This window comes from Monodelphis domestica, chromosome 6 (assembly GCF_027887165.1).
Source record: "Monodelphis domestica isolate mMonDom1 chromosome 6, mMonDom1.pri, whole genome shotgun sequence".
Classification (NCBI taxonomy): Eukaryota; Metazoa; Chordata; class Mammalia; order Didelphimorphia; family Didelphidae; genus Monodelphis; species Monodelphis domestica.
Genome location: NC_077232.1, coordinates 87,524,754 through 87,550,410, shown reverse-complemented (window position 1 = coordinate 87,550,410; position 25,657 = coordinate 87,524,754). Strand labels below are relative to the sequence as shown.

At 38.9% G+C, this 25,657-nt stretch overlaps 1 long non-coding RNA gene and 1 other non-coding gene across 2 annotated transcripts in view; one reads left to right on the top strand and one right to left on the bottom strand.

The window, feature by feature from the left end:
- Window positions 1-25,657, top strand: part of LOC103101618 (uncharacterized) — a 97,697-nt gene that overhangs the window by 50,763 nt on the left and 21,277 nt on the right. The window lies entirely within an intron of this gene.
- Window positions 8,024-8,131, bottom strand: LOC130455314 (U6 spliceosomal RNA). The gene has a single exon (XR_008913228.1). It is a non-coding gene; the product is annotated as a U6 spliceosomal RNA (small nuclear RNA).

The window sequence follows — 25,657 nt, the reverse complement described above, 5'->3', positions numbered from 1 at the left end:
AGAGTAACCAAAATGATGTGGGATTCAGAGGTGATCCCCTGGGGTTTGGGAAGGATACCCTTTGCAAGAATATAAGACTCCAAAACTTACTTAAAAATAAAGAGAAATTTATTAATTTGGAAAGTAATGTTGAATCTGACCAGGAGGTAGCTTAGGTGGAAGCCTGCCTCCTAGGTGGAACAGCATGGGTGGAAAAACTGCTCCTTAGGAGGACAGCAAGAGAGCATGAGTGGAGCAACCTAGGGGGTTGCTCCCAGAATGCCTCAATTCTGGGGGTTTTGTATTCTTTTACAGCAGTGAGGATGTGACTCTGGAGCAAGGGGTTGGGGGGAGGAGGTTTTCCCAAAGTCATGGGGTGATGAAAACCTGTTGTACTATAGGAAATGAAGAGACAAATAACTTCAAAGAAGGAGCTTGACTGGATGATAAGTTATAGTCACCATTTGGTATTTGTATGATCGAATAATACTTAGAGAATTGAAAGCTTACTATTGCACTAAGACTTTTGGGACACCCTCTTATAAAGTGTCATGACTGCCTTCATATATATGAATACTTTAGAGTTGATCATATCTATTTTATTCTGGCTTATTCCTTTCTTTTAAACCTTAACTTTCTGTCTTAGAATTGAGACTAAGTTATCTGTTCCAAGACAGAAGAGTGGTAAGGAAAAGGTAATAGGGTTAAGTGACTTGCCCAGGGTCAAATAGCTAGGAAGTGTCTGAGGCCAAATTTGAACCCAGGACCTCACATTTCTAGGCCTGGATCTCTATCCACTGAGCCACCTAACTGCCCCACTTATACCCTTTTAGTTGCCTGACTTGTCTCCTCCCAGGTGTTGTATATACTTAGGTATTTACTGAATATTTGTCACCTGCTTTTTTCACCATCACACTGCTTCCTGAGCCATTTAATCATCCCCACATAGAAATCTTAGAAGACCCAAGTGGTCATCACTATTGGTGAACTATTCAACAGCTCAGGGGAGTGGAAAGACCTTTGGATTTGGAGTTGGAGAGCCTTGGATCCAACTTCTGCTCTAGTCCTTACTACCTATGTGACCTTGGGCAAGTCAATAATTTTTTCCCTCTGGGTCCTCAGTTTCCTCTACAATAAGATGAATATGTTGGACTAGATACTCGGTGTCCTGCCAGCTTTAATTTCTCTGAGACTAATAATCCTTACTGTGTGGTTCAGGTTAAGATTCTGGGTGTCAATCTTTTTTAGTGTCTTTTTAAAAATTCTAGAATATTTCTGAGGTGGGAATGTGACAAGGCCCATGAGAGTAATTTTACCTTTTCTTTGGTGCTTTAGAATTCACAACATTTTTTTCCTAACAAAATCTCAGTGACATAAGAAGTACAGATATTATTCTCTCCGGCTTTTGGGGAATGAACATTGAGTCCCCTAGTCAAGGCTACCCTGGGTTCAAGTTACTCTGTGTATATATTCAGTCAAAAAAGGAAATTCCTTTCAAGTCCCTACTGGTACATTTGCCCTTTTAATAAAGCCAAAGGATACAGTTATATTATAAGATTAGTCCTGGTGCTCTTGAGACCACCATGCCAAATAGTTTATAGAATATATGCATGGAAACCATTGTTAAAAGATTAAGCCTGAAGGTTTTGAGGCCATCATGACTCTCTCACCTTAAGAGAAGCTGTAAGCCTATAGAACATAGTCATGGAAAAATACTCACAATAATATTTTCCAAAGGTTTTTACAGCTATGACCTCCCCCCCCCCCATTTTGTCTACTTCCAGCTTGTTTTACTCCTTGATAATAAACTCCCAAATAATATTTTGCCCTGACCCTTGACGTGCAACTCGTCCAGCTTCTAGGGAGGCACCCAAAATCATAGCATAAAAATCCCACCCTCAGATAGTCACTCTGGAGCACTCCCTTTCTGATGGATGAATCCATGTATAACTCAGTGCTGACCTTACATGAGTTATATGCTATGGTAGTGTGCAGCCTGAGGTGTAATGTTAGGTTCCCCTTTCCTCTCTTCCTTTTCCCTCTCCCCTTTCTTTTCTCCTTATTGTTTGAAATAAAACTTTGCATTGAACTGACTCCTATTGTTTTACATGATGTTCTCAGCGTTTGAACTAATTAAAGGGTTGTTTTCCTCTCCACTATAGGACTTTCCTTAGATAGAAACTGGGTACCCAGACAAGGACATAAGCTTTTGATAGCCATTCTTACATTGGGTGGGGGTATGACACTGTGAAAGCAAGGGTCAATAGGAGAGCCCTACATCCTCCCAGAAGGGTGTCCTTTATTCTAGAAGACTGTCCCCAAACAAGCTAGTTCAAAGCAGAGACATTTAATGAAATAACATAGCAAGGAAAGTAGGAATAAAACATTTCCCCCATAAACCGGAGGCTTCTATTAATCTGTATACCACCAATGGAAAGAATGGACACATGAAGGCAACATGTATGGAGGCACACACTTAGAGGGAAAATATGACCAAGGCATATTCATACCTTTGAGACTTGATTCCTTGTGGCAATGATTCCTCGTGATAGAACTGGCGATCACCATTTGGTGATGTCATGATGCTGTATTTCAGCTACAGAGATAAACTGATCCTACTATCAATCAGAAGCAGTCAGAAATTAATCCTAAGAAGCCTAGCCTAAAATAGACCCAGACCACATTGGAAGCAGCAGAGACCTTTTAGGTAATCTCACTCATGCCTAGTCAAAGAAAACTATTTAGGAAAATAGCTGTGACTTATTTGAAAGAGAAGTCAAGAGGGTTGCTGGGTGGTTCAGTGGATTGAGAGTCAAGCCTAGAGATGGTACAAGCCTAGAGAGGGAGGTACTGGGTTCAAATCTGACCTCAGATACTTCCTAGCTGTGTGACCCTGGGCAAGTCACTTTAACCCCCATTGCCTAGCCCTTACTATTCTTCTGCCTTACAACCAATAGACAGTATTGATTCTAAGACAGAAGGTAAAGGGTTTTTTTTTTTAAAAAAAGAGAATTCAGTTTGGGACTCCAAAGTTAAAGTAGAGCTGTGCTTCTTGTTACTTAGGTGATCTTGGGCAAGTCAACTCCCAGTCTCACTTTCCCCATATGTAAAATGAAGGGGCTTGAATAGATGACCCCTAAAATCTCTACTAGTTAAAAGATCTGATACTATTTTCAAGGTTTGCTATTGGTGACTAAGACAGTATACCCGGAGGGATCATAATAGAAACGGGTACCCGTTTTGAAGTTAGAGGATCTGGGTTTGGACTTCTAGGTCACTACCTGTGTGACTTTGGGGAAGTTACTTAAGCTTTACAGGCCTCAGTTTCTTAATCTATAAAATGGAATAGATGGTTTGTAAGGTCTTCCAGTTCTAAATCTATGGTCCTTTTCAAACTCTTATCTGGTTTTTCAGATGATTCAAAGATGATGTCTAGAAACCATTTTCAACATTTGGGATGGAAATATTCTTGATTTCCAGAGAATTAGAAGCCAGAGGTTGTTTCTCAAACCATGAAGCTCAATAATAGTTATGCAATTGTGGTGTTTCCAATAATTTGGTTTTCTCGCTCCCCTCACTGGCATCACACACACACACACACACACACACACACACACACACACACACACACACACACACATCCTTCTCCTTATTTTCCATTTTCTTCTGTCCTGTTTGATTCTGTTGGTTCTCCTGCATGCTGGGGTAATGACAGTTTTGCAAAGATGAGCTCTTGCAAACCAGCTACATTTTCTTTTTCTCAGTCATGGCACATTTTATGTGTTTGTTCTCTCTCTGATTTATCAGAGTTAATGCTGATTTACATGACATATTGAAAGCTTTCACCAGGTGCCTTGACTGTACTGCTGAGGGAAGAGGATCATGCTGGGGGTCATAAATGTTGCTTTATGTTACTGGGGAGGAGGCCAGTCTGTGCAGCTGAGGCTGGAGCCTGATAGCTGTTTTCCCTGAGTTTGTAGAGAATACAGCCAAGATAGATTATTTAAATAATTTCAAAAAAAATTTTTTTATTACTGGAAATGTCTTGCACATGGTATTTATGTTTTAAAAATCAATACAACAAATTGCATTCAATATGCTCCCTGGTTTGAAAAGATTGAATTTTTTTGGGTCTCCATATTTTTATTCATGCTGGCAAAGAAGACATTCTGTGGCAGATGAAAATCTACCACAAGAATAATCTTAGAGTATTTTGGAATCTGTCTTCCTAAACTAAAGAGGAACAGAAGGTACAGAAATGATTGGCTTTTGTTATTTAGTGAAACATTTTTGCCCTTTGGCATGTAATTGGTTGTGAGAGCAGGAAAACGACTACAAAACATGTTGAGGATGTCTCCCTGCAGAGTTCTTTTAGCTCAGGGAAGACAAGGAACCAATCATTATACTCTAATGAAGTTGTTTTTTTTTGTTTTTTGTTTTTTTTGGTCAGGACATTGTCTTTGTAGGTTACTGGTTTTCCTTTTCTTAGGAAGTACTAAGTGAAGGCATCATGCTCCCATTACACCACGGGGGACATCTGTCTCTTTCTGTTGGCTCTTTCCCCTGCTCAGCACCTCTTCTCTTCTGTATTTGACCAAAAGGTTCCCCTGTCCAGGGTTAGCTTCTTTCTAAAAGCATTCTGAGCTCACAAAACACATCTTTCACCTACCAATTTCCATTTATCATTTCTTTTTCAACTTTACCCACCTTATGGTGAGGTGAAGACAGCACTGGAAATGGATTAAGATTTGAACTCCAGTTTTTCTATTACTATGGGTAATCTCCCTACCCTCTTGGCCCTCACTTTCCTTATCTTATAATGAAGAGGTTAGACTAATTGATCTCCAAGGTCCCTTTTAGTTCTAAATTCTGTGATCTTTTTATTCCTTTCTCCAAGCAAGCTCAACAATGAAAACAAGATATCTTAAAAATGAAATCCAGAGACCATTTAAACTTATTTGGCTCTTTTATTTTTATTTTTTCCCATTTGAATTAATTTATTTTGTCAATTTAGAACATTATTCCTTGGTTACAATAATCACATTATTTTCCTCCCTCCCCTCCACCCACCCGCAATTTCATTGGGTATTACTTGTGTCCTTAATCAGAACTTATTTCCATGTTGTTGTTTATACTAGAATGTTAATTTAGAGTCTATATCCCCAGTCATATCCCTTTGATCCATGTATTCAAGCAGTTGTTTTTCTTCGTTTTTTTTACTCCTGCAGTATTTCCTCTGGATGTGAATAGTGTTCTTTTGCATAATCCTTCAGAGTTGTTCAGGATCACTGCATTGCCACTAATGGGGAAGTCCATTACATTCGATTGTGCCACAGTGTATGAGTCTCTGTTTACAATGTTTTCCTGGTTCTGCTCCTCTCACTCTGCATCACTTCCTGGAGGTTGTTCCAGTCCCTGTGGAATTCCTCCACTTTATTCCTTTGAGCACAATAGTATTCCAGCACCAACATATACCACTATTTGTTCAGCTATTCTCCAATCGAAGGGCATCCCCTTATTTTCCAATTTCTTTTTTTTCCCTAAACATTATTTTATTTGGTCATTTCCAAACATTATTCATTGGAAACAAAGATCATTTTCTCCCCACCCCCCTCCCATAGCCGACATGCGACTCCACTGGGTATCACATGTGTCCTTGATTCGAACCCATTTCCATGTTGTTGGTATTTGCATTAGAGTGTACATTAGAGTCTCTCCTCAGTCATATCCCCTCAACCCCTATAGTTAAGAAGTTGCTTTTCATCGGCATTTTTACTCCCACAGTTTATTCTCTGCTTGTGGATAGTGTTTTTTAGATCCCTGCAGATTGTTCAGGGACATTGCATTGACACTAATGGAGAAGTCCATTACGTTCGATTGTACCACAGTGTATCAGTCTCTGTGTACAATGTTCTCCTGGCTCTGCTCCTCTCGCTCTGCATCACTTCCTGGAGGTTGTTCCAGTCTCCATGGAATTCCTCCACTTTATTATTCCTTTGAGCACAATAGTATTCCATCACCAACATATGCCACAATTTGTTCAGCCATTCCCCAATTGAAGGACATCCCCTCGTTTTCCAATTTTTGGCCACCACAAAGAGTGCAGCTATGAATATTCTTGTACAAGTCTTTTTCCTTATTATCTTTTTGGGGTACAAACCCAGCAGTGCTATGGCTGGATCAAAGGGCAGACAGTCTTTTATCTCCCTTTGGGCATAGTTCCCAATTGCCCTCCAGAATGGTTGGATCAATTCACAACTCCACCAGCAATGAATTAGTGTCCCTACTTTGCCACATCCCCTCCAGCATTCATTATTTTCCTCTGCTGTCATGTTAGCCAATCTGCTAAGTGTAAGGTGATACCTCAGAGTTTTGATTTGCATCTCTCTGATTATAAGAGATGTAGAACACTTTTTCATGTGCTTATTAATAGTTTTGATTTCTTTGGCTGAAAACTGCCTGTTCATGTCCCTTGCCCATTTTTCAATTGGAGAATGGCTTGATTTTTTGTACAACTGGTTTAGCTCTTTATAGATTTGAATAATTAGACCTTTGTCAGAGGTTTTTGTTATGAAGATTGTTTCCCAATTTGTTGCTTTCCTTCTAATTTTAGTTACATTGGTTTTGTTTGTACAAAACCTTTTTAATTTTATGTAGTCAAAATTATTTACTTTGCATTTTGTGACTCTTTCTAAGTCTTGCTTGGTTTTAAAATCATTCCCTTCCCAAAGTTCTGACATGTATACTATTCTGTGTTCACCTAATTTACTTATAGTTTCCTTCTTTATATTCAAGTCATTCATCCATTCTGAGTTTATCTTGGTGTAGGTGTGAAGTGTTGATCCAAACCTAATTTCTCCCACACTGTCTTCCAATTTTCCCAGCAGTTTTTATCAAATACTGGATTTTTGTCCCCAAAGCTGGCGTCTTTTGGGTTTGTCAAAGACTGTCTTACTGAGGTCATTTACCCCAAGTCTATTCCACTGATCCTCCTTTCTGTCTCTTAGCCAGTACCAAATTGTTTTGATGACTGCTGCTTTGTAATATAGTTTGAGATCTGGGACTGCAAGGCCACCTTCCTTTGTTTTTTTTTTCATTATTTCCCTGGATATCCTTGATCCTTTATTCTTCCAAATGAACTTTGTTATGGTTTTCTCTAATTCAGTAAAATAGTTTTTTGGTAGTTCAATGGGTATGGCACTAAATAGATAGATAAGTTTGGGTAGGATGGTCATTTTTATTATGTTAGCTCGTCCCACCCATGAGCAATCAATGTTTTTCCAATTGTTTAGATCCAGTTTTAACTGTGTGAAAAGTGTTTTGTAGTTGTGTTCATATAGTTCCTGTGTTTGTCTCAGCAGATAGATTCCTAAGTATTTTATATTGTCTAGGGTGATTTTAAATGGTATTTCTCTTTCTAATTCTTGCTGCTGAAATGGGTTAGAGATATGTAGAAATGCTAATCACTTATGCGGGTTTATTTTGTATCCTGCAACTTTGCTAAAGTTGTTGATTATTTTGAGTAACTTTTTGGTTGATTCTCTAGGATTCCTTAAAGAAACCATCATATCATCCACAAAGAGTGATAACTTGGTCTCCTCATTGCCAATTTTAATACCTTCAATTTCTTTTTCTTCACTAATTGCTACTGCTAGTGTTTCTAGTACAATGTCAAATAGTAGAGGTGATAATGGGCATTCTTGTTTTACTCCTGATCTTATTGGGAAGGCTTCTAGTTTATCCCCATTGCAGATGATGTTTGCTGATGGTTTTAGAAATATACTGTTTGTTATTTTTAGGAAAGGCCCTTCTATTCCTATACTTTCTAGTGTTTTCAATAGGAATGGGTGTTGTATTTTATCAAAGGCCTTTTCTGTATCTATTGAGATAATCATGTGATTTTTGGCAGTTTGCTTGTTAATATGGTCAATTATGTGGATGGTTTTCCTAATATTGAACCATCCTTGCATTCCTGGTATGAATCCTGCCTGGTCATAGTGGATGACCCTTGTGATGACTTGCTGGAGTCTTTTTACTAGTATCCAAAAATATGGAACACTTCACGAATTTGCATGTCATCCTTACACAGGGGCCATGCTAATCTTCTCTGTATCATTCCAATTTTTAGTATATGTGCTGCCGAAGCAAGCACCATTTTCCAATTTCTTGCCATCACAAAAACCGTGGCTATGAATATTTTTGTACATGTCTTTTTCCTTATTATCTCTTTGGGGTACAAACCCAGCAGTGCTATGGCTGGATCAAAGGGCAGACAGTCCTTTGTTGCCCTTTGGGCATAGTTCCAAATTGCCCTCCAGAATGTTTGGATCAATTCACAACTCCACCAGCAATGAATTAATGTCCCTACTTTGCCACATCCCCTCCAGCATTCATTACTTTCCTTTGCTGTCATGTTAGCCAATCTGCTAGATGTGAGGTGATACTTCAGAGTTGTTTTGATTTGTATTTCTCTGATTATAAGAGATTTAGAACACTTTTTCATGACTTATTAATAGTTTTGATTTCTTTGGCTGAAAACTGCCCGTTCATGTCCCTTGCCCATTTATCAATTGGAGAATGGCTTGATTTTTTGTACAACTGGTTTAGCTCTTTGTAAATTTGAAGAGGTTTTTGTAATGAAGATTGTTTCCCAATTTGTTGCTTCCCTTCTAATTTTAGATGCATTAGTTTTGTTTGTACAAAACCTTTTTAATTTGATGTAATCAAAATTATTGATTTTACATTTTGTGATTTTTTCTAGCTCTTGCTTGGTTTTGTAAACCTCAAATTTCCTTAGACTTATAATTGTTGAAAATTTCACCATTGGGATATTTCATACTTGGAAAATTTCTTACTGATAGTCTATTGGAATGGGAACTCCATTGGCATGGGAGGTTCCTTCTCTTCCCTTCTTAAGATTACTTTAGGACAGAAACCCTTTGCTGAACAATGGAAAGGACTTTGACCTATGCTTAAGCATAGAACAGGAATTTCTTTGAGTCTTGATTGATTTTAGAATTGATACAATGGAGATACTTGGAATAAATCTCCACCCTATTCAGTCCTAATAGGATTGAGTAAGGGCTGCAGCCTAGATCAAAATTTAATTATTCCAATCTCTACCATACTCAAGTTAACAGGATTTAGAAAGGGCTGTAACAAAGGAGTAAAGATTTAATCATTTGAAAAATATGACCTTCAACAGACATGTGCAAAAGCCAGAAACCTCTGGGCGGTCCTGGGTTAAGCTAGAGCCTCCATTGACAGGGAAATTGATGAAGAGTGATTGGTAGATGTGAGGACTGAGGGGAGGCAACTTGGATGGTTTCCTTAAAGATAGGAGGGTCTGGAGACGGGAGGAGGTGGTTGAGTTTTTTGGTCGGTGTGGTTCCTGGGCTCTGAGGAAGCTTGCTCTGAAGGAAGCTGAAGGTGGGGGCCTCTGAGACTGTTTCTCCATTTTGGACACGTGAGTAATAGGGACTGATCTCTTTTCTTTGCCTCAGCTATCTAAGGGCTTGGGCCTTTTGGCCCAGCCTAAACAGAAGGGGTATTTAAGCCCTATTCCCTTCTCTCCCCTTTCTCTCTCTATATATATCTCTAATTCCTTTCTTGCTCCTATTGTAATTAAACTCCAAAAAAGGCTGACGGCTGACTTGAGTTTTTCATTTAGGAATTACATAGCTGATTCCTTGGCGACCTTAAATTAATATATATCAGTCTTTTAAAGTGATTCCCTTGTAACAGTTTTAAAGTCTTTCCTTTCCCAAAGTTCTGACAACTATACTATTCTGTGTTCACCTAATTTGCTTATAGTTGAATTTATTTGGCTCTTCTAGAATCATAGAATGCCAGTCTGAGAAGCCTTTATAGGTTGTCTAAGTCCAATCTTCTCAATAAAAAGTTTATTGATGTTTAATCTCACAGATGTTTCTAGAAATATTCTACTGTCCTCTTCTCCCATCACCTAGTTCTTTATTATAACAAGAAAATTAAATAAGAAAGGCTTTCAATATAGTTACTATGTCAATGACAAGGCACACACTGTTCTGCTCCAGTGTTCCTTCAGTCCTCTGCTGGGAAAGGGAGTTGTGAGTTTCATTATCTTATCTCTGGGGCCATTATTGTTTTTTTAGTTGCTCAGCTTGACTTCTGTTGATTTTTTCCCTCTATATTGTCATTGTCACTGTGAATATTGTTTTTATGCCACCTCCTTATTTTACATATGAAGATGCTAAGGTGCAGAGGATGAGTTAGTAGCAGAGCTGGGATTAGATTCCAGGTCTCTTGACTCCTTTTCCAGTGCTTTTCCAGTATAGGTAGCTGACTTCCTGGTGAAAATGCATAGACATATAACTTCCATTAATAAAAGTTGGTCATTTTCCAGTTACTTTTCTTTATGATCATTAGTTGGCAAATGAAATTCCTGAAATCTCAATTTCTGAAATGAAATTTTCATGTGGGTAGTCAAAAGAAATGCCAGCTGTCTTGAATATCCTGAAATGACAGAAGTGTAGACATCAGTGTGTGCTTGTAAACAGAAAGTTTTTTTTTTAAACTTCCAAGCAGAATGGCTATTGACAGCTAGCTAAGGTAATTTGCTGTTACAATAATCAGTTTCAATAGATTAAAACGAATAGTGCTCAGTAGTTATCCTGTACTGTAAACATACAGTTTTAAAGAGTGAAAGACTGGCTCTCCTGCTCCCTCTAGATAAGAAGGGTTGAGAGGCAGTTGTGAGTCCACTATACTTAAGTTTCTCCTTCCTTCCATCTCTTTTAAATACTGGAATCTACCTCAGGAAGAAATTTTGTCTCTAAGGAATAGAGCCACAATTACAGGAAGAGATTCAAAACCCTAGACATTTTTTTTTTAAACCCTTACCTTCTTCATATGTATTGTTTCCAAGGCAGAAGAGTGGTAAGGGCTAGGCAATGGGGGTCAAATGACTTGCCCAGGGTCACACAGCTGGGAAGTGTCTAAGGCCACATTTGAACCTAGTGTTATGGGGTTTGGATGTGTACCCCTGGGGTTCGGGAAGGATACCTTTTGCAAGAATGCAAGACTCCAAAACTTAGCTTAAAAAACAAAAAGAGAGATTTATTAATTTAGAAAGTAATGTTGAGAATGGCCATTCAGATAGCAAGGTGGGACAGCAAGATGGGGAGCAGTTCCTGGGAGGACAGCATGAATGGAAAGACTGTTCCCCATGAGGGCAGCATGGATGGAAAAGCTGTCCCCCAGAGGACATCAGTTCTGGGGCTTTTATACTCTTTACAACAGATGCTATGTAATGGTGTGGATGTGACCTATAGAGTGTTAGTCCCTCAGGCATTTGGTGGGCTGAGGTGGTCATCTCACTGGGGTCTGCCTGGAGGCATAAAGATTCATCTCTTTGTCCATCTTAAATCTAGAGGACTATCAAAGAGGATAAACATCTCAGGACCCTGGGGGGGGGGGTCATTGGGGGTTTCTAGGATACAAAGGCAAGGGAGTTTCCCTGATAATAGTTCCCCTGGGTTTCTGGGGGTACAGTGACCATGTCTCTAGGCCTGGCTCTCAATCCACTGAGCTACCTAGCTGCCCCAGGGCCCTAGAAATTAAAAAAAAAAGAAAAAGGAATGAATAATGGCAAGGAAGCAACTTGCTGAACTGGATTTGGAGTCAGAAGACCAAGGTTGGAATCTCTGCTTAGTTTTTGCAACTTTGTGACCTTAGGCAAGTTATTTTCCTTTTTTAGTCTTAGTTTTCTCCTCAGTAAAAAGTGGTGGATGGTGGTAGATTGTTGTGGGGTGCAGAGGAACCCCCAGGGTTAAGGAAGGATACCTTTTGCAAGAATGCAAGACTCTGAAACTTAGGTTAAAAATAAAAAGAGAAATTTATTAATTTGGAAAGTAATGTTGAATCTAGCCAGGAGGGCAGCATAGAGGGAAGCTAGCTTGGGTGGAAGAGCTGCTCCTTGGGAGGACAACAAAGATGGAAAAGCCACCCCCTGAGGATATCAATTCTGGGAATTTATACTCTACAACAATGAGGACTCTCAACAGTGGAGGAAGGTTTGCCCAAGGGCATGGGGTGGTTCCCTTGATTTGGAGGATAAAAGAATGGGGTGTGTCTGTCCATCTCAAATCAATGGGACAATCAAGGAAGGGTGATTTTCAAGGTCAGATGTTTTGGGTAGGAGTCCAGAGGGCCTTGGGAGCTAAGGAATTTCCCTCATAAAAGTTTGCCTCAGTTTCTGGGGGTACAGTGCCCAGGCCAAGATGATTAAATTCCTTCTACTCTAGATATACCTGAAGTAGAAACTGGCCATGTGTGAGAAGGCAGTTTAAAATGAAAATAAAAATTTTTTAAATTTACAAAAATTTCCTTTTCTCTCTCTAGTTATTGCTTCCACCTATTAAAAGCAACAACAATAGCAAAACCTTTGTAACAAAAATGCATAGCTAAGGTTAAAAAAAAACAACCCACCCTCTTTGGCCAAGTCCAAAACTGAGTTCATCCCCTACTTGTAGGTAGCATGCTTCATCATTCTTCTGGAATCATGGTTGGCCATTGCATTGACCAGAGTTGTACAGTCTTTCCAAGATGTGTGTCTTTTAGATATTTTGGGTTTTGTCCAAGTTATTCTGAATCAATGATAAAGTCTCTTAGTAGAAATGAAGTTGGCCACAGAGGGCCACTTGAGATGAAACTGCAGAATCAGTGAAAGTTTTCTTGAGCATTATCACATTTATCTACGGGGCTGTTCCCTCCTTCCTAATTGCCAAAGGCACATCCCTAAACACCTCTTTTTCCTCTTCTTTTGTCTTGGCATTCTTCTATCAAAATGTCTGCCAGGCCCATTCATTTACCCTGGAGGTGCATGGAGTATTGAACACAAAATCTCAAAGCTGGAAGTCTTTGAGAACATTTCAGGGTGAGAAGGGGCTTGGGATGATTTCATTCTCTAAATTAACCCAATCATTCTATAGATAAGGAAGGCATTCAGACATCCAAATTCATCACTTCTTGAACAGGATGCTCACTTTATCTGTGCTGTTGCTCCTGCCAATGTAGTGCCTTTATTTGACAGAAGAAGAATTGAAATGGAGAAGTTAAGGTGAACTGCTCCAAATGACAGAGGTAATGTATGGGTGACCTGGAATATCCTCACCTCTAGCTGGTGAAATCTTACCTTCCTTCAAAGGCTGGCTCCAATGTTGTTTCCTCCTAGGATCCTGGGGCAGCTGGGTAGCTAGGTTCAAATCTGGCCTCAGACACTTCCCAGCTGTGTGACCCTGGGCAAGTCACTTGATCCCCATTGCCTATCCCTTTGGAGCCAATACACAGAATTGACTCCAAGACGGGAGGTAAGGGTTTAAAAAAACCCAACCCAAAAAACCCCTCCTAGGATCCTTCTTTGATTCTTCTAGCTCTTCCTCTTTTACAGGTTTGCCTTTTCAAATATGATTATTGTTTGGGATATGTGGAACAAGGCCCATGGAAGCCTAACGGTCCCCTGAACAGGCTATATACTTTCTCTGAAGACACTATTTGGTTATGATTAGTCATAGGCAATTTATGCTCCCTCAGAGTGTCTTCACTGATGGGTCAAATCTGTGTCAAAACCATAATTTACTTTCTTCTCCTCTCCAAATAGACTCTTGTTCTCTGTACTTGCTAAGAAATGTAAGGAACTTTTTTGGGGGGAACGGGGTAAGGTGGGTCCCTTAGCCATGGCTGACTCTTTATGACCCCATTTGGGGTTTTTTTGGCAAAGATCCTAGCTAGAACGGTTTGCCATTTCCTTCCTTCCTTTTTCTATGCATCAAATCTTTTTTTTTAATTCTATATTTTTATTTTTTACCAATTACATGGATCAACAAATTTCCACAAGTTTTCCCAAGTTATATGATTGAACTCATCTTCTGCCCTCCTTTGTTATACATATATTATCATACAAAACATATTTCCTCATTGTTCATTTTTTGTAGGCGAGTCATCCTATGAAACCCAAACCCCTAAACATAAACCCAAATAAACAAGTGAAAAATCGTATGCTTTCATCAGCATTCTGATTCCAACAGTTCTTGCTCTGGAGGTGGAGAGCATTCTTTGTCACGAGTCCCTCAGAGTTGTCCTAGGTTGCTGTTAATAGCTGTCTCTATCACAGTTCATCATTCCACAGTATTGCTGTTACTTGCCATTTCCTTCTGCAGCTTATTTTATAAATGGGAAGACTAAAGCAAAGAGAGTTAAATAACTTACCCAAGTTCAGACAGCAGTAAGTCTCTGAGGCCAGATTTAAATATAGGTCTTTACTCTAGGGGTAGGCACTCCATCCACAGTACCTTTTAACTGCTCCAGCATTTACTGAACATCTATTATATATGCCTAGTTAAGTGCTAGCAGATGTGGGGAAAACAGAAGTATGAGACATAGTTCCTGCCTTCAGGGAGTTTCTAATCTTCCCTTGAATTTTAATTCTAAATTCTTCCCCTTTTCCTCTCTCTTCCCCACCCATTGAGAAGGTAAGAAAAACAAAACTGATTACAGAAATGCAAAACATTAGCCACATCCTGCCCCCCCCCTTTGCTTCCCCCCCCCAAAAGGATAGAAAGAAAAGAAAATATGCATCAGTTTATACTCAGTCTGTTGCAAATTGTTCGCTTGGTTCTATTCACTTCCATCTGTTCATACTATTCTCTCCGTTTTTTTCTAAAACTACTTCTTTTATTTTTTAAAAGCACAGTCCTATTCTATCACATTCATATATAACTTGTTTAACCATTCCTTATTTCCTCAATTCAAAACTAATAGGCAGGGGGCACATAGGTGGCTCAGTGGATTGAGAGCCAGGCCTAGAGACAGGAGGTCCTAGGTTCAAATGTGACCTCAGACACTTCCCAGCTGTGTGACCCTGGGCAAGTCACTTGATCCCCATTGCCTAGCCCTTACCACTCTTCTGCCCTGGAACCCAATACACAGTATTGATTCCAAGATGGAAGGTAAGGATTTAAATAAATAAATAAAACGAATAGGCATCTATCTCCCTTAGTTGGCCAATTCTTTGCTATCATCAAAGGAGCACCTACAAATATTTTTGTGTGCATGAATCCTCTTCTTTCTTTGATCTCTTTAGGGCACAGATCAAGTAATGGTGTCATTGGGTCAAAGGGTGGACACAGCTTAATAGCTTTTGGGGCATAGTTTCAATTAATTTTAAAAAATGGTTATAGTCCACAGTTAAGTACCTATTTTTTTTAAACCCTTACCTTCTTTATACATTAACAAGACCAAAACTTTGGAAAGAAAAATTAGACCTTAAAGTTAAGAATTTCTGAACCTCCTTTTGCCTCCTGCTGGATATTCCCATATCCAGATCACCAGTTCTGGTCTCACCTCTTCAGCTTTTGGGAGGAATCCATTAACACAACTTACAGACATTATTTGCTAACATTTAAATCACCAGCATTTGATTATTAGCGAAGTCTCCGCCTAAGGAATCCATTAGACTTACAATACAAGCAAAAGCCCACAGAAAATTTGAGAAGAAATCCAAAACTTAAATTCTTAAGCTTTTATGAGCTTTTTTTTTTTTTTGGCAAAACTTTGTAACCATTTAAACCTCAAGCCATTGTATCTCAATTCATGAAGAAACTTTCTCTATTTTAGTTAATTTAAAGCAGTTACTCAGACTCTCAATTGAACACTTGGGCTCTCACACTCCAACTTGAGTTTCCCATTCAAAGCTTTCAGCCAACCTTTCATGCCTCTGACCAGCTCTCCTGGCCCTCACCTCTCTCTTGTTCTTACCCTTCTCCTGGTCTATGGACCGTTCTGACCTGGTTTTTCTTCGAGTGCATTCCTCGAGCCTTTGGTTGAAGACTTCTCTTTAGTCTTCTTCAATTTCTCAACCTGCTTCACTTAAAACAGACTATGGAAACAATTATCTTTTCCTCATTAAATGAACCCCACCTTGGCCAGCTTACCTTCGGATTGGCCTTTGTCACTGTTTGCCATTTATCCAATTACTTGCTTGTATCAGGTCCATACTTCAAATCCCTGTAACTCATGGCCGTTCTTCTAGGTGGTTCTTTGGGCTGCTGACCGCCCTCACCAAATTTTGGGACAACAGACAAGCTGTTACCCATGTCCAATAGCGCCCGGGTGGCTATGGACAAATGCGGCTGTGTACCCCACAGACGCTTGACTAAGGATCCCTTAATTAAAGAGCGAGTTATTCCCAAACACGAGATGCAAGTCCTACCTCCAAGAGAGCCGCTTACCTGGCCCTTGCTAACCGAACTCCTGACCCAACCCCAAACGGGTTGAGTGAGGTACCTCAAGTCTGGGATCCTTGTTAGCTGGAGGGCTCAGACAGCGGGGACTTTGGATCTCGGTGGAACCTCCATTAATGTCAACTAGAAAAAACACAGAACTATTAAATAAATAGTCAAAAATCATTCTTTAATCAAGGGAAAAGGGGTTAGCACTACTAATACGACAACAGAGCTGCTTTCCAAGACTGCACAGAGTCAAGACGCCTTGGTCACCAGCCCCTGGGAGTGCCACCGACTCAGGATGGGCTCCGAGGAACAAAAGAACTTGGGGAACCTATATACCACTCTAGGTGACCTGGGGGCTTGGAGAGGGACAGTTAATTGACTTTACAATGGTAAGAAAGGAAAATGAAGAGTTCCAGACAGGAATAACAGAAGGAAGGGCTGGGGCCCCACAATGGACACAAAAGGGAAAGACTCAGCCCAGGGCTGGGTCACCTTGGTCATGGACCTTAGCCTAGGGGGAGAAACCATTGGGACAAAAGGGATGTTCAATATTCGATGGGATTAGCTGTTCCCACCCAAACTACCAGGAAGTTCACTGTCTGGTGAAGAGGGACCTTCCCTCAGGGGGAAACCTCTCCTGTGACAAGGTCAAAACCTGGGGTTTCTACACTCAAACTAATAAACTGGGGATCTCTATATTTCCATGTTGACACATCCTAGACCATTTATCAGTTGAGGAATGGCTCTTATTTTAATAAATTTGACTCAGTTCCCCATATATCTCAGAAATGAGATTTTCATCAGAAAAACTTAGTGGTTCTGATCATTTCTATTCTGTTTCATTCCATTCCATTCCATCCCATTCAACAGATATTCATTAAGTGTTTCCTATGTATAAGGCACTTGGCTTTGCTAAACAGGATTGATCACATTTGAAACCAAGTGGCCAATGCAAGACATTACAGAACCAGATGTCAGTATTCTTAATACACAGGACCAATTCTAAATCCAATCCTACAGGTGAGAGGAATATTGGTGATTGAGCTTTGCTTCTCAGATATCTACTGCTAATTCCCCTCTTCAATTTCCATGTGAGGATCTTTTCCTTTGATTTTACCAACATGGTTTCTGAGCCATTCGTAAAGCTGGGCCCCAGAAGCTTTTATTCTAGAAGCAGACACTGCTCACTTTCCTCTAGGTAGAGTTGGGCTTCTAAGATTTCTTCCCTTTGAATGAAGGGGTCTTATGTGTAGAGCTGGAAGGTCTGTCAAAGGACATTTAGTCCAACTCTGTCAGGTGATGAGCATTTTATTAAGTATTGACTGTTTACTAGCTGCTAAACTAAGTGCTAATGATACAAAAAAGTTTTAAAAATCCTTACACCAGTTCCTGACCTCAAGGTGCTTACATTCTAATGAAGGAGATTATCTTTTTATAAATGAAGAAATTTAGGTCTAAAGAATTTAAATGACTTGCCTGTGGTTACACAGAAGGGAATAGAACCTGGATAGGAATTCATGTCTGCTGATTCCAAATCCAGTATTTTTTCCACTGCACTGTGCGTCTTGCAACTTTGATTAGGATACCTTGTTCCAATACATTAGTCCATTTTAATTTGGTTCTATTTTGCTAGGTTGTTCATGCCTATTTACTTTTCCAGGTGAACTTTGTGTCTTTTTTCTTTGTCACCTAGACTCACAGTGCAAGTATTTTATGTGTAAGAATGTAGCTCACAGGATTTCATTGCTGGCATATTGTTCTCCCCATAGAGTTATGAGACTCTTTCAAGTGGGCATATGGTAATGACCAAAATTATTGGCTATTTTCTAGTTCACCTCCTTCAGAAATATATATATATATATATGTATATATAAATAATTTTTTCAATGAAAGTAAAGTTCAAGTCAAAGTCAAAACAAGCAAGACTAATGCAGTGAATTGACTCCAATAGCAATGAATTCGATACAGTGATAGTTTAATATGATGTGAATCAATGAGGTAAGATTTGAATCCTGTGTGAAATCTCATAATAAGTATCATTTACTACTGTCATGATCAGTTGAGGAAGGCACGTGTTGTCATGCACTTTGTTTCATTTGAATGAGAAACACATAAACTCAAAAGTTAATATTTTTGGTGGAAGCTTGATACAGTGGAAAACACATTGATGTTGAAGTGAGAGGCCCCAGATTCAAATACTTTCTCTGACACTAATATAGCTATCTGATCTCAGGGAAGTCAATCTTCCTATGCCTCAGTTTCCTCATCTGTAAAAATAAAACACTTAATCTAGATGGCCTCTAGTTGCTTTCAGATCTATGATTTTGTGACTTCTTATCTTTTTTGATATTTTTAATTTCTTTTAAAGAAGGAAAAATACATGAGATTTAAAGAGAAATTACTGTTGCTGCTGAATCTAGTCTAAATGAAGACAAGAGACACTTTATGTAGCAGAAAGGCCTATATGCAAAATAAAAGGCTTTAAATCTAGGAAATCTAACTAATTTTCTTTGAACTTTTAGCACTTGGAAGCCCTCATTGTAACCATAACATATCTGGGAATAAAATGTCTGTGTCTTTCACTCTAAAAAAAACCAAACCAAAAAAACAAACTTGTGGGATTCATAAGTTCTGTTACTGATGGAGAGAAAAGACTGCTGTGTTTGCATCATACTTAGCAGATGATACTATGAAACCATTTAAGTTCAATGACATCAAAAGTATATGTGCAAAATATGTTGGCAAAGGCAAGATAATTTTCCAGAGAAAATTAAGACCTTTTGAAAATGAAACAGATCCCCCCCTCCATCATGTCTATGACATAAAAAGGATTGCTTGCATCATAAAACAGTGTGGTGCAGTGGGAAATGTTGGATTTGAAGATCTGGGGTTCAAATCATGCTTTTGCCATGTTAAAGCTGTTAGGTTTGGGGCAAATGACTTAAACTCTCTAGGACTCAGTTTCCTCATCTGCAAAATTATAGGATTTGCTGGATGGTCTCTAAGGTTCCTTCCTGCTCACAGCCTGTGAATTTCTGAATGTTGTTCCCAGAATTAACACAGAATTGCTCATTCCAAAAGCCCCATTCCACTAGACCAAGGCTGTGTTGCTTGTTGCTACTGATAGGGTCAAAATGACACTGGACAAATCTTATGCAAAGCAGCTTCCAGAGGTCCTGCTTGCAGTTGGGAAGGCTCATATGAATTAATTGCCCACACATCTCAAGACCTTTGCAATCAATTAGATAAAAAACTAGTCTTCCTTTTCTGTATTGCAAGTGGATCAAACAACAGCTGTATTTAGGCAGGTCCATTTGATGACACATGAATGAAACTGATCTTTGGCAGTATGGGTTCCTTTGCAGACTTATTGAAGGCAATGTCACATTAAAAGAAAATTTCAATATAATTGATGGATTTCAGAAATGAAAATAATATATTGAAGCAGAATTGTTTTGAACTCCTTACTGCTGGAATTCCCTTGATGTCAGAATGGAACCCAAGTCTACAGATAGTAGTTATAAATATTACTTTTTAGTACTTTAGGCACATTTCTGTGCTTCATAGGCAATCCCTTGATCCAGCAAAGTGAAGAAGTAGCTATATACAATTTTAAAATTTGTTAAAGGGGTAATCAACTCTGGAACAGTGGTTAGTGTGCTAGGCCTGAAATTAGTAAGATTTGAATTTAAATATGGCCTCAGACACTTACTAGATATGTGACCCCAAGCTAGTTATGTCACCCTATTGGCCTCAGTTTCCTCATTTGCAAAATGAGTTGGAGAAGGAAATGGCAAATCATTCTAGTACCTTTGTTAAGAGAACCCCAGATGGGGTCACAACAACAATATCAACTCTATAAAAAATCATACACAGAAATTTTGTGATGACAAAAACAGGGAACTTCTATATCATTGTGAAACATTTCAGCTCTCTAATGTCAAAGTACTTTGGAAGGTGTTTGAGTTAAATTAATAAACTTTCATTTTCTTAATTATAACAAAGATAAAGCAAGTTCATCCTATAGAAACAATTTCCTCCATAAACTTTTATATTTGGTGAATTTTTCTAAAGAACTGAATATTCTAAACAAATCAATATGTGATCCTCAAATTCTCACTTGGTTTCAGGAAATATTAAAGTGATTGCATTTATGAATAAATTACAGCTATGAATAATACATTTATAAAATAATATTTTTATACATTTTCCAATTTAAAAAAATTCCTGTCCTGAAAATGAAATAGAATAAAGATTTATTAACTTGACTGGTTTAACAAAAGCAATTCCAATTTTTATTTTGTCACTAGAGATTTTAAAAAATATTAATGTAAAAGAAACTCACTTTCAAAGGACAAATATGTTGTTTTTGATCTTATTCCACCTGAACAAGAATAGTTAATATATGGTAGTACATTGAATGCACTTTTGAACCTGAAAATTTTATTTTGTTTTGCCTGTGGGTGAATCAAGAGTTCTCTGGTTTATGAAACAAAGTGAGACACATTTTACTGCTGTACCTAACATCTTATTTTCATGAACATTTTCTTTGGTTGCTTTTTTCTATAGCTTTGTAGTTTTCTCTCACGTTTCAACTTAATAAGAAAGCCAAAATACTGATTTTATTTGGTGGATGAAAAAGGATTACAAATATAGCATATTGAACAACTGGGGAGCAACTTTTCACACACTGGCCAGGAGATGGGAGAAATGTTCACATGTAGTTCAGGTTATAGTGTTTGGTGTGTAGCCCATTCAGCACAATCTTTCTCCTCTATCTCTTTTTTGATCATAGACTCATCTAGGAATAACAAGACTAGGAAGAATTTAAGTTCTGGTTATAAATTATTTTCTTTGTTATTTATTCCTCCTTCTTATAAATTTAAAAGTTGTAACCAAGAATAGAGTGCTTATTAGTTTTACATATCAGAGAGGATGAATCAAAATAGAAAAGGGAATAAACAGAACATCCCTTGTGGAGAGGAACTGATCATCCACACCTCCACAAAACTGGTTCTCGTCATCTTTCTGGATTCAAGAACTGAGCCATTCCACATGTCTCTCTCAAAATAATTGAGAACGGGGTAGATCCTCTTGACCTTAGAGTATGTTGATTGTCCTCCATCTTCCTCTTCCTAGAACTCTACATGAACTAATCCTAATTACCACACATTTTGGCCTTCTAGAGTTTCTCTCCAAAACATATGATGCTGCGTGTTCCGGATTAGTATGCTTTGCCAAGGTAAGGCTGTATAAATAATACTACCTTCAATTACAACACATTTTGAGAAACTTCAGACTGCGAAAATAAGTCTATTGTATCATACTATAATATTATTATGGCTATTTTATGTAATAAATTTGAGTAGTGTAATAGATTTCAGTGAATATGTAAATATCATTATTGTATATTCAAGATTTGTTATAAAATTGTAATAAAGTCTAATTTTTTAGGATACAATATGAACCAAGGCAACAATTTGCTTAGATTGTTTTCTTTAGTTTCTTACACTCTTACCTTCTGTCTTAGAATTGATACTAAGTAATGGTTCCAAGGCAGAAGAGTGGTAAGGGTGAAGCAATTGGGGCCAAATGACTTGGCCAGAGTCACACAGCTAGGAAATGTCTGAGGTGGGATTTGAACTGTGCACTTTCGGTCATCAGGCCTACCCTGATCTACCCACTAAGCCACCTACCTGTCCTAATTAGAATGTTTTATGATAACCATGGAGGGGACAAGATGAATTATTTGTAAAAAGATGGAGGGGACATCACTTCATCAGATTTGCATTACTCATAGCATTATAAGATTTGGTGATGTATCTGTGTTTACCTTATCCGTGCTCTTGGTTTTAAAAACTTTCCTCATGTCCTTTCTTGACTTTCATTAGTGATATCCTATAAAGACATTGGGTAGCTAGATGGCACATTGGATGGAATGCCTGGTCTGGAGTCAGGAGGACTCATCTTTCTGAGTTCAAATCTGACCTTTGACACTTACTAGTTGTGTGACTCTTGTTAAGATCTGGAAACTGTATGTTAATGTATAATTATTTATTAAATAATATTACATTTATTAAATAACATTAAATAACATTACATAAAGCAGGTTGAAGAGAGAATAGACACATAATCACATGGCCGGTCCCCTCACTAATCTGAGCTCACTGCTTACCTTGTGTCTCTGTTGGCTAGGGAAAGGACCCTATGCTGTCCCACCAGGAAAACCCAGAGACCCCACTGCTTCCTAGCAAAGAGAGCTCAAACTTCCTTGGTTTTATAATTTATAATCCTGGTGATGTCACTTTTCTGGGTCTCCCTGGTTGGACAGTTTTGATTTCAGTCCAAGTCACAGGCTGGTCTTTAGAACTCTAGGTGTCCTGTGGGACAAGGGGCCAGGTTCTTCTTAGACCCCAGGGAGCCACAAGGCTTCTGGCTGGTGTCCTCCTTCTACAGATAAGCCTCAGACTTTGTTCTTAACCCAATTAAAGGGTGGGGGTAAGTCTGAAATGGATTTTCAAAACTTTCCTTTTAAAAAAGGAAAGAGGAGTACAGATTTATGTCAAATTCTCACACTCTGGGCAAGTCACTTCACCCTTTTGGCCTCTGATTCCTCATCTGTACAATGAGCTGAAGAAGGAAATGGCCCAACTGCTCCAGTTATCTTTGCCAAGAGAACTCCAAATGAGCTCATGAAGAGTCAGAAACTCCCGAATGACAACACCAAATAAACACATTTCTCTGGATGTCTGGCTGCAAGAAGTATTTCTGCTTTTTGACCTCAGTCACTTTTCTTATGTGATCAAGGATTTGTCTGCTAATCAAGTAATATGTCAACTAATGCTTCTCTTTTTCATTGCTGCTGTCAGTGGGGAAGGGACTAAATGTCCCCAGGAAGACATAAGATTCTCAAGCTAGTCTGAAAATCCTGGAGGCAGTTATCATATATAACTCCTGTAGTGATACGAACTGCTCCAGGCTGTGTTTTCTTCTCACTCTCATGGCCCAAGATAGACTACTGAATATTCCCCAGAGATCTACACATTTCCAGAAGACAGCAAGCAGATAGTTCTAACTCCCTCTGGTTAGGATTCCATGAGAAGGATCTCAGTGATCTAAGGGCAGCTAGGTAGTACAGTAAATAAAAGTGTTATCATTGGACTCAGGAAGATCTGAGTTCAAATCTAGCTCCAGACATTTACTAGCTATAGACTCTTGAGCAGATCACTTAATCTCTGTTTGCCTCAGTTTCCTCAGTAGGAAAATGGAGATTAATAGTACTGTGACAAGGAAATCACTTTAAAAGACTGATATATATTAATTTAAGGTCGCCAAGGAATTCAGCTATGTAATTCCTTAATGAAAACTCAAGTCAGCAGTCAACCTTTTATGGAGTTTAATTACAAACAGGAGGAAGAAAGGTATTAGAGAGAGAGAGAGAGAGAGAGAGAGAGAGAGAGAGAGAGAGAGAGAGAGAGAGAGAGAGAGAGAGAAGGGAATAGGGCTTAAATACTCCTTCTGTTTAGGCTGGGCCAAAAGGCCCAAGCCCTTAGATAGCTGAGGCAAAGAAAGGAGATCAGTCCCTATCACTCACATGACCAAAATGGAGAAACAGTCTCAGGGGCCTCCACCTCCAGCTTCCTTCAGAGCCAACTCTCAAAGCACCACCTCTCAGACCAAAAACCTCTCCAACCAAACCCCCTCAGTCCTCAGACCCCTCTATCTTTAAGGAAACCATCCAAGTTCCCTCCCCTCAGTTCTCACATCTACCAATCACTGTCCATGTCTTCCCTGTGCCAATGGTGGCTCTAGCTTAACCCAGGACCACCCAGAGGTCTGTGGCTTTGCACATGTCTGTTGAAGGTCATATTCTCAAATAATTAAATCTTGATCTTTGCTGCAGCCCTTCCTAAGTCCTGTTATCCTGAGCAGGGTGGAGATTGGAAGTTCCAAGACCTGGTTCTATCATTCCAAGTATCTCTATTGTATCAATTCTAAAATCAATCATGACTCAAAGAACTTCCTGTTCTATGCTTAAGCATAGGTCAAAGCCCTTTCCATTGTTCAGCAAAAGGTTTCTGTCCTAAAGTAATCTTAAGTAGGGAGGAGAAGGACCCTCCCATGCCAATGGGGTTCACATTCCAATAGACTATCAATAGGAAATTTTTCAAATATGAAATTTCCCAATGGTGAAATTTCTAACATTTATAAGTCTAAGAAATTTTAAGGTTTACAGTACCTCCCTCCCCAGGTTTTTGTGGAGACCAAATGAAATAACATCCAGGACCAAGACTGACATATATGAAAGTTTTACAAATCTTAAAGTTACATTTAAATACTGTTTTCATACAACTTCATATAAGAGACAAGGAAAGTGGAGACAATAATCAATACAAATATGTTGCAAATGCTGGAATTCGTCCCAATTTGACACATCTGAAATGTGCTCTAATGATATGGCCATAAACTTGACTCTTTGAGAGTAAAGGAGCTTGTCTGAACAATCACGAGTTCTAGTGAAACTCTGGTGCCATCTTTTACACACTACCAGCAATCACTGACCTAAGGGCTGTAATAAAAGGCTGGTGACTACAAACTGCTGGTCTACACTTCTCCAGCTCTTGAATATGCACATTCTTCATGAGGAATTCCTTTGTTTGTGTGAGGGCTGGGGTGGTAGGAGGGAAGGGATGTTGGCATGGAGAGATCAGGCTTTTTACCAGGGGTATTTCTGCTTATCTTTATATTTGACACAATGAATGGCAATTGGAATGGGGACAGTAAAGAAAAGCCGGAGGAGGTCACGGGGATTCCTGAACCACTGCAAATCTTCCACATGTATTATCCCACTTGAGCAATACAACAGCCCTTGAGAGGTAGGTGTGGTATAGAAGATGTGTGTAATCCAACATTCCCATTTGTTCAGGCCTCTTGAAAAAGGTATAAGGCTTTGATGTTCAGTTCTTCATCATTCGGTCTGGCCTGGCTCTGTGAGAATCAAAGGGATTTTTTCTTCTTTCTTTTTTGTCTAAGCTCTCTGTCTAACAGTGTTAGTGTAGGGATGATAGGGGATTTAGATATATCCAGGCACATTCATGTTTTAGAGTTAGCATCCATTGTTTACAACTACTGGCAGCAAGTGAGAAATGCCATCTATGTGTAACATTTTGAGCTTTCTGGGGTAAAACATTATTTTCTTGATGTGCTCCAGAGTTCAAAATGGGAAGGACCATTAAACAACTGACTTTAATTTCAGCTTTCATTTGCTTACTAGAGGGTTGATGTTTGTAAGGAGGAAGAAAATGACTTGTACCTTGTGGGGAAATAAATATGATTTTCTCTAGAGGGGACAGCTGGGAAGCATCAGAAGACTCTCTTGTTTCTCCTCTTAAGTTTTAAATGGTCTTCAG